This window comes from Euphorbia lathyris, chromosome 4, assembly GCF_963576675.1.
Source record: "Euphorbia lathyris chromosome 4, ddEupLath1.1, whole genome shotgun sequence".
In the NCBI taxonomy this organism is placed as follows: Eukaryota; Viridiplantae; Streptophyta; class Magnoliopsida; order Malpighiales; family Euphorbiaceae; genus Euphorbia; species Euphorbia lathyris.
In genome coordinates this window covers 97,953,705-97,963,520 of record NC_088913.1, presented here as the reverse complement: position 1 = coordinate 97,963,520, position 9,816 = coordinate 97,953,705, and the positions used below count along the sequence as shown (strand labels likewise).

The 9,816-nt window shown below is 29.5% G+C and overlaps 1 pseudogene; it reads left to right on the top strand.

Annotated features, from left to right (window-relative positions):
* The first annotated feature begins 763 nt into the window (after positions 1-763).
* Positions 764-9,110, top strand: LOC136226828 (chalcone isomerase-like protein 2; annotated as a pseudogene).
* Positions 9,111-9,816: the final 706 nt, after the last annotated feature.

Genomic DNA, 9,816 nt, shown 5'->3' with positions numbered 1-9,816 from the left:
TGAAAATGGATAAAGTTCAGTAGCCATGGGTGTAATTTATCCTACAAATTAAAGTAGAGTGACTGTTTTTCATTTCTTTCCGGTATGGTCACTGAACTTTACACTTTTTAACTCCGGTAGCCATGAGACAAACATAAAACTTCATTGACCTCTATTTAATATATGACAGGGACTTAGAATTGTATTAATCCAATATCGGGTTAAATGCATAATTTGTCACTAAACTTTTATCTTGGTCTTAAAATGGTCAAACAACTTCAATTTGTCTCAACAAAATCATTCAACTTTAAATTTTGTATCAATAAAGTCATTCTGGCGACTACAAGAGCAAAAAGATACCGAAATTATGATATGGTTTTCATGTGAGCAATAGTCAACTTTCACTGCCGACGGAAACGACATATAGCTACCACATATCTAACTAAAACGACACGTGTCGTTTCATTAGTCTAGGTGACAACCACATGTCGTTTCGGTCAGCAGTGAAAGTTGACTGCTCCTAACGTGACAACCACATCATTTTTCAGTATTTTTTTGCTTTTGAAGTTGCCGAAGCGACTTAATTGAAATAAAATTTAAAGTTAAATAATTTTATTGAGACAAATTAAAGTTGAGTGACTATTTTGAAATAAACGTAAAAGTTGAGTGACCTGCATTTAATCCATCCAATATCTGCCCATATCTACCCCCATACTTACCCCCTTAGTGTTAGCTGAATTTAATGCTTACCTAAATAAATAGTCCATAAACATCATCTATTTTTTCTCATTCTTCTCTCTCTAGAAATCTCATTGTTCATCTACATCTGCAACAAAATCAGTAAGATCTATCTATCCACTTCTTTGTTCTTTCAATTTTATTTTATTTTAATCTTATTAACTTAAAAAAACACATCTGTTTACATTTTTTTAATCGTATGCTTGAAATTTTGTTTGTGAAAACGATGATCTTTTAGGTTTGATAATATTAAAATGACAGTTCACGATCTTAAAATTGGAAAATGGTAAAACTTAATGATATTCTAACGAATTTTAATTCTTCAGCTTTTTAATTTTGAGGTTATTCAAGTGTTGTTTGGTGATGAGAAAGAAAACGAATATTTAGAGTGAGAAAACTCTAAAAATGATGATTTTGGAAAATAAAAAATGGGATTCCATAGTAATTATTATACTAAACAATTTTAATTCTTCAATTTTTTTAGTTTTGAGGTTATACTGTTGTTGTTTGGTGAGGAGATAGAAATTAAATGTTTAGAGAGAACTCCGAAAACGATGATTTTGACAAATAAAAAATTGGGTTTCATAGTAAATATTATATTAAATAACTATATTATATTAAATAACTTTAACTCTCGAAATTTTCCATTTTGAGATGTCATTTTTATAGTGTCAAAACAAAAAATCATGGTTTTTAGCAAAACGAAGAATCTCAGTCCTATCCTCATCGCCAAAAGAAAGCATAGACAATTCACAAAAAGTGTAACCATGTGAATTTTTTTATAGATAAATAATTTATAAATCCTTTTATTTTTACCTAATACACTGTTAAGTCAATTTATTTTGAAAAATACATTATAAGGTCTTTATATTTCGTTACTGTTAACTTTTTGGTCATTCTATCTATTTTTGTAGATTATTAACCACTATATTCGGCATAAATAGAGAGCCAGAAAACAATAGAATAACATGGTCATTTTGTATTGCACAATAAGACATGTTTGGTTAAAAATCTAAAAAAAAAATAGACAAAACAACCAAACAGTTAACTGTGATAAAAAAAATAGAGACATTATAATGCCTTTTTATAATAAGGAGACTAAACTGCGTCGTAACGTGTAAAAAGGTGGGAACTAATAAATTTTTTATTTTTTGAAAGAAATTATTTATTTATTGTTTATTGTAAAATTTATATATAATAATGTATTTATTTTATTTCAGTGGGAACTGAAGTTGTCATGGTTGATGCAGTCTCTTTTCCTCCACAAATCACTGCTTCCAAACCTTTATCTTTGATGGGTTCTGGTAATTAATTAATTTTCTAATTCCATTTTATTGTGTAATTTTTTGATTAATTAGTTAATAGTTTTTTTTTTATTATGTTGGTAATAGTTAATTAATTTTTGATAATTTTTTGAATTAACAGGAATTACAGACATTGAAATACATTTTCTTCAGATCAAATTTACAGCAATAGGTGTTTTTTTGGACCCTGAAATTTTGGGTAATTTGCAAAAATGGAAAGGAACTCGTGGAAATCAACTTGTTGAAGATGATGAATTTTTTTGAAGCTCTTATTGCTGGTAATTAATATATTAATTGCTATATATGTCAATTTAATTAAAGTATCAAATTATATATATATCACTGTTCAAAATAAAGTCCGCCTGGACCATTTAGGTGATCGAAATCAAGAATCCGTTCTGATTTTCACCGATTAATTTTGCTAGCAGCAGTGACGAATGCATGATTCCTCGGTTGGGGCATCGATTTTACACGTGGTGTATAAAAAATTGCTAAATCGGTGTCTAATAGAAAAATTCAGATTTAGAAAGGATCTAATAGGTGAAAAAAATTAGAAATTTAGATTTAAGAAATGCCTAATTAGAAATGTAGATTTAGTGAGTGCCTAACAGACCAAAAAAAAAATAGAAATTTGGACTTAGAGAGCGCCTAACAGGTACAAAAAAAATTGAAATTTTGGGATTTAGAGATGATTCAATGGAGCCTCGTCAATTTTGGGTACTAATATAGCACTCAAGCTAAGTTTCTTGGAAATAAAGGGGCCGGAATCACCACAATCTTACATTTTTTGGAGACAGAGGGATCGAAACTATTCGTGGCTATGGTGGTTCCGGCGGCCAGAAGGCCCCGGGCCCCTCCTCTCTCTCTCTTTAGGATTTCTTTTTGGCTCCAAGGCGATTTTTAATTGTCTGGACTCCGCCTAAGCCGCCTCGATACCGCCTAGACTATCTAGGTGCAGACTAAGCAACGATGAACAAAAATATTGTTTATTATTAATTTTTTTTTATTATAATTTACTTTTGATTTGTTTCAATAATATTGTTATTGAAATGTTGATGTTTGTAAATTTTTAAAAATATGTGTTACCTATATTAAGTAATTTTATATTATTAGTATAATATATATTTTAATTGAATTAGTATAAAAATACAAATTCGATTAATCCCTGACTAATATCCATCCAATTAGCGCATATCATTTTTTACAATCTTGATATATATATATATGAAAAATTTAAATATATGGAATAGTGTATAAATATACCTCTAACATTAACAGCTAAGAGTAATTTTATTTTTAACGTTTAAAATAATATAATTTTATCTCTAATTATGTTTGATATTATTTCAATTTATTAATATTAGAGATAAAATTATATTTAGCGGCTAATATTGGAGTAAAATTATCCTATTTTAAATATTGGAATAAAATTATTCTTAATGTTATACTTTATCCCCAAATATATAAACATGTCATGTGGATGTCCGTATCCCATGGGCGTTGCTTCATCTTTTTCACGAGAAGGGTCTGAGATTTTTTCAATAAAATATTAAACATTATAATTTTGTTATTTTTTTCTTTAAAATATTTTTATAAGATAAGTTTCATTATTTTCATATTCCGATTTTTTTCTCCGATCTAAATAATAAAAAATTTAAGTTCTTTCTTACGATATTTGTTGTAATCAGAATGAAACATAATGGTAATGAGTCATAAACAGTGGTGGACCCAGAACCCAAATTAAGTCGGGATTTAAATATTTGATTATAAATTTTTATAACGTTAAAAATATTATATCGCGTAAAATTCAATAAAAAAATGAGGTTGGAAGGACTTGAACATAAGTCTTCTCAAATAAAAGTAAACATCTTTAACCATCTCATCTACCTTTAAAAATTAAAATAATACTGTATAGAGTCAATATAATTCTTTTCAAAATATTATCAGACACTATTACTAAAAAAAATAATTCAATTTTCCATCGGCCTGCCGGGGCTCAAACCCACACCAACCCCCCTAGTTCTGCCCCTGGTCATAAAGCTTATTAGGTTACAACGGAAAAAAAAACAATTTTAAAGGCATTACACTCATTTGGGTCTCCAAACTAAAAATTTAAAGTCAATAAGGACCTTAAACTATCAAAATCATCAATCAGATCCCTAAATTAAGCAAAAATCATCAATTGAGTCTCCATCCTATCCAAAAATCAGAAATTGTGACTATTTTATATAGACTGTAATAATCTATATGTTGGTTCAAAATGGGCTTAGGAAAGAGGGATTGAAACTTTTCAGCTGAATGATTTTCGATTAGACCTTAATTAATGATTTTTGTTTAAGATGGGGACTAATTGATGAGTTTTGGTTAGTTCAGTAACTTGATTGATGATTTTGATAGTTTAGAGTGCTAATTGATTTCCAAACTTTAGTTTGGAGATCCAAATGGGTATTACATCATTTTTAAATCATGTATAGCCGGTTAATAATTTTAAATTAACTATATATGTATATACAATACTCTATTCGTTTCATATTACATGTTTTTGTAGAGATTATTTTTTGTTTCACAATACATATCATTTTAATATGACCAATACATATTAAGTCACATTCTTTCTGCTAAAAATATGTGTTTATTAGAGATTAATTAGAATAATTGACTTATTATAAATAAATAGATAGTGAATCAACAAATAATGGACAATAAAGTTTTTTTTCCTGATATTCTTAATTTTTTTACAAATTTCTGAAAAGACATGTAATATAAAACGAATGGATTATGGTTTAATACATCTTTAACCACTTATACTTGTCAAAAAAAAAGCAACTACACATGTATTTTAAAAAAGTTCTATTTACCCCCTGAGCTTTCTCAAACTGACCAGTTATCTCTCTGAAAAATACATATTAGCTCTCTGAACTTTCTTAATGTGATCTATTAGCTCCTAAACTTGCTTAAATATACACATTTCACCTTTTCCAAAATCTCTTTTTGCTCCACCACGTGGATGTTAGGGGATTAATTGTTCACTTTAAACAAGTATAGAGGTCAAATGTTTTTAAAGTCCAATGGTCAGTTGACATTTTAAGACAAGTTCAGATGACGCAGGATGTATTAAGCTATTATTTATTTATTTAGTATGTTATCTGGTCCGATAAATTTAAATTATTTGATTGAACCAAGTAACGCATAACTTAACTATAAATCCGATTTGATATACAATCCGATTATTAACAATATTGCCCAAGACCCTCCCCTTACTAAGATAAGGCCGTGTCATGTGGCACAAAATCTTATGTAATGCCACATGGTGTAATTTCAAGTAGTAGTCCCGTTCAAGGGGACCTGGAGGGGCCAGGTCTCTTCCGTCGCTGGAATCATCATGATTAGGGATAGTTGCGGTCCTTTCCGTCTCTAATAAATTTGAGGCTGTGGTGGTTCTGACTTCCTCCAAGAAATTTTGATGGGTGCTGAATTAGTACTCCAAAATAGGATCAAGTCATGTTAGGCCCTCTCTAAATCACAAATTCTAATTTTTTAGGCCTATTAGGTCCTCCTTAAATCTAAATTTCTAATTTTTTTTTTAATCTATTAGGCGGTCCCTAAATCCGATTTTTTCTATTAGACACAATGTTTTTTACATATTAAAAAATTTAAACATTGGTACTTAAAAATTGGTTCTTGACCACTCAGATTATAACACGTATATATACGATTTTTTTTGAACAAGTTCAATTCAAAAAAAAAAATTTGCACACCACGTGTAAAATCAGCCCTCCAACCGAACAATCTTGTATTTGGCCCTTCTATCTCCACCCTGATTATATGTATAATAATGAAATTGTGATGTGCAGGTCCAGAGGAGAAGCTGGTGAGAGTTGTGATAATAAAAGAAATAAAAGGATCTCAATATGGAGTTCAGTTAGAGAGCAGTGTAAGAGAGAGATTAGCAGAAGTTGATAAATACGAAGAAGATGAAGAAGAAGAACTTGAGAAACTTGTTCAGTTTTTCCAGTCAAAGTATTTCAAGAAAGACTCTGTCATCACTTTTCATTTTCCACCTAATTCACCTACTCTTGAGGTAAATTCTTTAATTAATTATGGGAGCGGTAATTAACGGCGTGGGGATTCCGTCTCTATTGGGAACGGGGAATCCCCGATTAGAATTCCCGCAGAATGGGGATGAGGATAGGTATCCCCGTCCTGTGGGGATCACTGACAATGATAATTACGGTAGCGGTAATTAACGGCGTGAGGATTCCCGTCTCTGTCAGGGACGGGAAATCCCCGATTACAATTCCCGCAGAGTAGGGATGAGGATAGGTATCCCCGTCCTGTGGGAATCACTGACAGTGACGGATTTGAGGTTCACTGAGATGGGTGCTTATCGTGATTTATGGATGCTAACTTGGCATTTTTCGAGTATTTTTACAATTTGGAGTAAATTACATAAAAAAAATAAATTAAAGTTGTTTAGAACTAAATCTGTCTTGAGTCTGTTGTGCCGTCAGTTCGTTCAAACTCGCCTTTTATAGGTTAGATATGGAGAATTAGTCCAATCCGGCTCGAACATGTTCAAGTCTGTGCAAAGAATGGGTTGGGCTTTGGATTTATCTCAAAGCCCAACATGGCCCACCTTTTTTTTTTAAAAGCACACCCTTATATTATATACATTTAATTCACCTACTCTTGAGGTAAAATACTTTAATTAATTACGGTAGCGGTAGTTAACGGGGCGGGGATTCCTGTCTCTGTCGAGGACGGGAAATCCCTGATTAGAATTCCCGCAGAGTGGTGATGAGGATAGGTATCCCCACCCCATGGGGATCACTGACAATGACGGATCTGACATTCACTGTGAGGGGTGCTTATCGTGATTTATGGACGCTAACTTAACATTTTTCGAGTGTTTTTACAATTATGGAGTAAATTATATCAAAATTAAAAAATTAAAGTTGTTTAGAACTCAGTCTGCCGTGAATTCGTTGTGTCGTCCAGTTCGTCCAAACTCACCTTTTATGGGTTAGGTTTGGAGAATTAGTCCAATCCGGCTCGAACCTGTTCAAGCATGTGGAAAGAATGGATTGGACTTTGGATTTGTCTCAAAACCCAAATCTATCCCAACACGGCCCACCATTTTTTTTAAAAAAAAACCATCCTTATATTATATACATTTAATTCACCTACTCTTGAAGTAAAATACTTTAATTAATTACAATAGCGGTAATTAACAGGATGGGGATTCCGTCTCGGTTGGAGATGGGAAATTTCTGATTAGAATTCCCGCAGAGTGGGGATGAGGATAGGTATCTCCGTCCGTGGGGGATCACTGACATTGACAGATTTGAGATTCACTGAGAGGGGTGCTTATCATGATTTATGGGTGCTAATTTTATATTTTGAGAGTGTTTTTATAATTATGGAGTAAATTACATCAAATAAAAAAAATTATAAATTAAAATTGTTTAGAAGTAAATTTGTCGTGTGTCCGTTATGCCTTAAATAATTTTGGTAGGTGATTAATTAAGGGAAAATTACACAGAAATATATTTTTTAAAAACTATTTACAACTATGTCACGTTATAATTTTAGATTATGTCAAAGTAGTAAAATCAGTACTTTTAATATATTTTAAGGATTAGAATTTATAAACTAGAAGTCTAGAATATATTTTCTAGAGTTTATGATTTATGAATTGGAGTTTAGAATTTTTAAATAACGGTACAAAATCATAATATATAATATATTAAGAATAATGATATATTAAGAATTAAGTTTGGTGATATGATTTAGTTGTAAATTTATATTTAATTATGATATTCATGTATTTGACCCTAATTATTTTTTTAGGAAATTTACATAGAAATTTACATAATTTATTTAATTATGTCAAATTAAATAAATTATTATTTTTAATATATTTTAAAAGTTTTAATCCGGGCCTTGGCAATGGGCTTTGGCCTGAAAATACTCAATCCAAGCCCACTATTAGGCGGGCTCAGGTCAAGTTGGGCCTATTCTTTAAGATCAAATTTCAAATCCAATCGGATTAAATCCATTTAAAAAAGCGTAAGATGTAAAAATACTCCTAGCGTTTTGGGTTAGAAGCAATTTTACCTTTAACGTTGGTAGTCAAAAGCAAATTTATCCCTAACATTGATAATTTAGGTCAATTTCAGATACTATTATAAAACTCAAATATTTTACTAGTATTTTGCACAAATTGCATATCAGTTAGTTACAAAAAATCATGTTATTTATAATTTAATAATAGAATTGGAAATTAATATTTATAAATTCGGTGAATTTTTTTATCCAATTCGTACAAAATACAGTATATTTTTAATTTTGTTTTCACATCTCAACATATGTTTGTGATTTGTTACTGATAAAATGACACAAATGTAAAGTATAGATGACAAGATTCATAACTGAGAAGACAGTTTGATGAGTTATTTGTCAAATTGACCCAATTTATCAATGTTAGGGTAAAATTGCTCTTGACTTCCAACGTTAGGGGTAAAATGGCATCATTTTAAACGTTAAGAGTAAAATTGTTCCTGACCCAAAACGTTAAAGGTATTTTTTCACCTTAACCCTTTAAAAAAGAATATATATTTTTTAACAAATAAAATTAAATAAATATTTAATATATAAATATATAATTAATATTAATAGGACGCGAGTCTAAACGTACCAAATGAGTATCCGGGTACGTAAACAGGTCGAAATAACGATCGGGGATTACTTTATTAATTAATATTTTTGTTTATGCAGATTGGATTTGCCACAGAAGGAAAAGAAGAATCAGGGATAAAACTGGAAAATGCAAATGTTGTAGAGATGATTAAGAAATGGTACTTAGGAGGAAGTAGGGCTATCTCTCCTTCAACCATATCTTCTCTTGCTAATAATATTTCTGCCCAATTATCTTAAATGAAATTATAATTATGCTTAATTAATAATTAATCATGGGCTTATTTTTCTTAATTATTTTGTATTTTCATAAATTGAACATCCTTGTTATGACTATGTTTTTCTTTAATTAATCTATTATTATTAAGTAATGAATATTAAATTTTATGTTTTCATTTTATTTTTATCATGGTATTATGCATAAATTTTGAAAATTTTCTTCAATTAATAATAGATTATTAAATACTAATTGAAATTATAAAAATAAAATTGAATAAATTCATGCTATTCTGCATAAATTTTGAATATTTCCATTTAAGTTCGCTTATTTTGAATCGGGTTTGAAATGATAAAAACAGAATGGGTTCGTCTGTCTAACTTGATCGATTAATATTAATTATTATATATAACCAACGGTGGTTCTAACAATTTACAAATCCTATATAAAATAATATATAAAAATTCTTTAATAAAAAATGTATGTAAAAGAATTTAAAATACATTTAATACATCATAAAAAAAAGTATTTTATTAATAATTATATAGTATATATTATTATATTCATTAAATACCCTTTTTACTGAAAATAAAAAAAAGTTTTCTAATTTCTCATTAACTCTCAATATATATTGAAAAATGAATTGGTCCTATTTTAAGTCAAAAGTATTAATTATTTAGGCCCTTTAAACCCTACATAATACTTTAGAAAAAATTACACAGAAATTCATCTTTTAACAACTATTTACAACTATGTCAAGTCATAATTTTAAATTATATCAAACTAGTAAAATCAGTAATTTTAATATACTCTAAGGATTAGATTTTTTTAGAAGTATATAATATATTTTCTAGGGTTTATGATTTATGAATTGGAGTCCAG